This window comes from Lycium ferocissimum, unplaced genomic scaffold (assembly GCF_029784015.1).
Source record: "Lycium ferocissimum isolate CSIRO_LF1 unplaced genomic scaffold, AGI_CSIRO_Lferr_CH_V1 ctg6236, whole genome shotgun sequence".
Taxonomy (NCBI): domain Eukaryota; kingdom Viridiplantae; phylum Streptophyta; class Magnoliopsida; order Solanales; family Solanaceae; genus Lycium; species Lycium ferocissimum.
Window position 1 is genome coordinate 1 of NW_026726274.1, and position 3253 is coordinate 3253.

Genomic DNA, 3253 nt, shown 5'->3' on the forward strand with positions numbered 1-3253 from the left:
TAAGTAAAAGAGTTTATCAAATATCAGTTTCGCTCAATCAACAATACTGGATCATCACTGGGTATCGGCCATGCATAACTATTAGAGAATTCATGCAATGCATATGTATATCGATCAAGTTCAATATCACAAGTACCACAACGGGGTACGCCAACAAGTATCATATCAGAATACCAACAGTGGGTATGCCAACATATATCAATAAGTCAAGTACCAATAGCGGGTACACCAACAAGTATCACATCACAATACCAACAGTAGGTATGCCAACTTATATCAATAAGTCAAGTACCAACAATGGGTACACCAACAATATATCCAAGTATAAATACCTACCATGGGTATGTCAATTCTATCCAAATCAAGACGACAAGATGGAGTCAATATTTACCAACTACACATGGAATCAAGCCAACACATTTCAACAATCAAGCACACATAACGGGGTGGCTAGTCCCAACACACACCGGGCCCAACCTAAGGCAATATCCATCCCAACTTCACACCGAAGTTGTTCACGTGCTTGTCTCGACATTATAATATAAATATGTGATTCACTATACGAAGTCTCACTAAAGGTGAACCATAACCTACCTGGACTGCCGAACCGCAACACCAACAACTTACTCCTTTACCTTGCCCTTCCGCTGAAGCTCAGAACCAAAGTAGTCTAACCATAATTGAAATCTATATTAGAAATCATGAAGAATGATACTAATATTGCTATGATTTCAATTAGGTCAATTCCAACCCTAGAATTTGGGGAAACGGGCCCACAAGGACAATACGGGAAATTCGCAGGCAAAATACCAAATTAAGTACTAGGCAATCATAACCCATCCATTAATTGCTGATTTAGCTCAATAATTAGCCTCGATTCTGATTTCATGCAAAACCCCCAAATTAGGTATGAACCCTAAATCTCCAAATACGAAATTCAACGTTAAAAGTGGAATGAACTTAGATTAGTCAATATCTAACAAAACATCACCAATTTATCCATTAATAATCCTAGGAACAATGTACTTCCAAACCCTCTTCCAACTCTTGCAACCAAGGGTTCATTAAGGGAAAAAGGGGAATCAATCATGATTATGGTTTAAAGGAACAATAAAGAAATGAGTAGGAATTACCTCCAAGATTTTCCTCCAAATATCCTTAAGAGCAGTTTCTTCAAGCTCAAATATCAAAATGGGGTAAAATGAGGGTCTTGGACTTTTTAACACTTCATTAATATTATTAACTGTTCGTTACCCGCTGTAGCGGTACCTGGACCACTCCAGCGGCGCCGCCCCAGCGACCGCCTGGCCGCTTCAGCGGTAATGACTAAAATTCATTGACCACTCCAGCGGCAGGGCTACCGCTCTAGTGGTGCCACTGTCGGGGTGTTAGTGCCGCCAAAGCGGGCACCAGACACCAAAAACTTAACCCAAGTTTAATCTTTCGATCTGATTTTTGACTAATTCTCGAGGCCATCTGTTCACATATCAACCACCTAATTCCACATAAAAATGTACTACGAACGCGCTTATGGCCTCGGAATTCCCAACGGAGGTCTCATTGACCGAGTCAACCCCTGGTATCTTAATTTTAATTTTCCCATCCCAAGCCCCGAAATGCATCCAAGTGCATTGGAAATTGGACCAAACACACATACCAATTCTAAATGATCATTCGGACCTCTTAGAATCGACGAAATTCTGAAAAAGATTCGTTTGCCCCAAAGTCAACTTTGGGTCAACCATTTTTCACTTTAAACCTATATTTTCACAAAAGTTACTCGAATCCGGCCTAGATGCCTCAGGGAGCATGTCAACGGTCCCCTCGGATCAAAAGTAAGCTACTCAATGCTCGGGAATAGGCAAAAGTGCCGAGGAGACTGTAACGGCCAAACAGGTCGTTACACATAAGGGGGGAAATGAGGGTTAGGCCTAAAGTGGGGTGAAAAGTGAACTGCCTAGTTAAGGAAAACGGTGTGGTAAAAAAAAAGAGCGAGAGAGAAAATAAAAAAAATTAAAAACGAAGAAAAAAATATATTGAGTAGACTAGTAATAAAACCACACCGAGGTAATAGAAAAGAAAATAGAAGGAAAAGAAAAAAATAGCGAACAAGGTAAAAGAAGTGTAGTATTCAAGGAGGGTTAGTCATTATTATCCAAATATACATGCAACCCATCCGTAAGCCTACATTACAACCCTGAAAAAGTCCTAATATGATCACAGCCGAACAGTCCAAAGTCAAGGGTACCGAAAATAAAGGCAAGCCTATGGTATCTACATGTGTAACTAGAGAATTTCATTGTGAGTCGAGTGTTTCTCTTCTTCTTAGTCTTTGTCCCAATTGTGTGTACATATGTGTATTGGGACATTCTTTGGTCTATGTGAGGACATAGGATTTGTTAAGTGATTGGTTTCCCGTAAGTCGAGGTTCATGTGCACTATGGTTCCGGCAATAACTAGATGTCATCGATTGAAGCTTCATTGTCAGTTATAACGGTTCTTTGAGTGATATTGTTAATATTGTAAGTGGGCCGTATAAACACCGGCATTTTTTTTCCTTAACATCGCCGATAATAGCATACATGTAACGAGTAGTAATATTGTGTACCGACGTATCACACGGGACAAAGACAACTAGGGGTAAAACATTTGGAATTACGCATATCCGTCTACGAGCCTCTAAACAAAATACATGTAATTACAAGTGGTTTGACTTTGCCGAGTTCAAATATATACAAAAGAGTAGTACCAAAAACGAAGAGCTCCGGAAGGCACGGAGCGCCTTTCAATGTACGGCGGAAAAAAAAGCTCCTAGAGTCGAGCCCGTCAACCCGTCGACCGCGTGGCACGAGACGCAGAAGTTCCCGAAGAAAAGGGTCGGTACGAGCAACCGAGTATGTAAGCCATGAAAATAATACATGAAACATGTAACATGTGAGCAATAACAACATGTGAGACCAAGAGATCATATGACGGTATAAAAGGATACTTGTACGACGGTACCCGTACCGTAAGTGCCTTTCAAAGCGGATGTCATGCTTGCTTATACATACTTTTGTTCAAAACATTTCATATCATATACATGTGAAAATAACAAGTCATGTCGCCGAAATACGTCGGCTTCCCACATGTGTCCCGCGTCCGGGATGGAATTACGCCAGCTGACCAGGTGGCAATGCGTCTATAGCGCAACATGTATCCATTCCCCAAAATTCCCCATTTTCATATACATATCATATACATGTCATATACA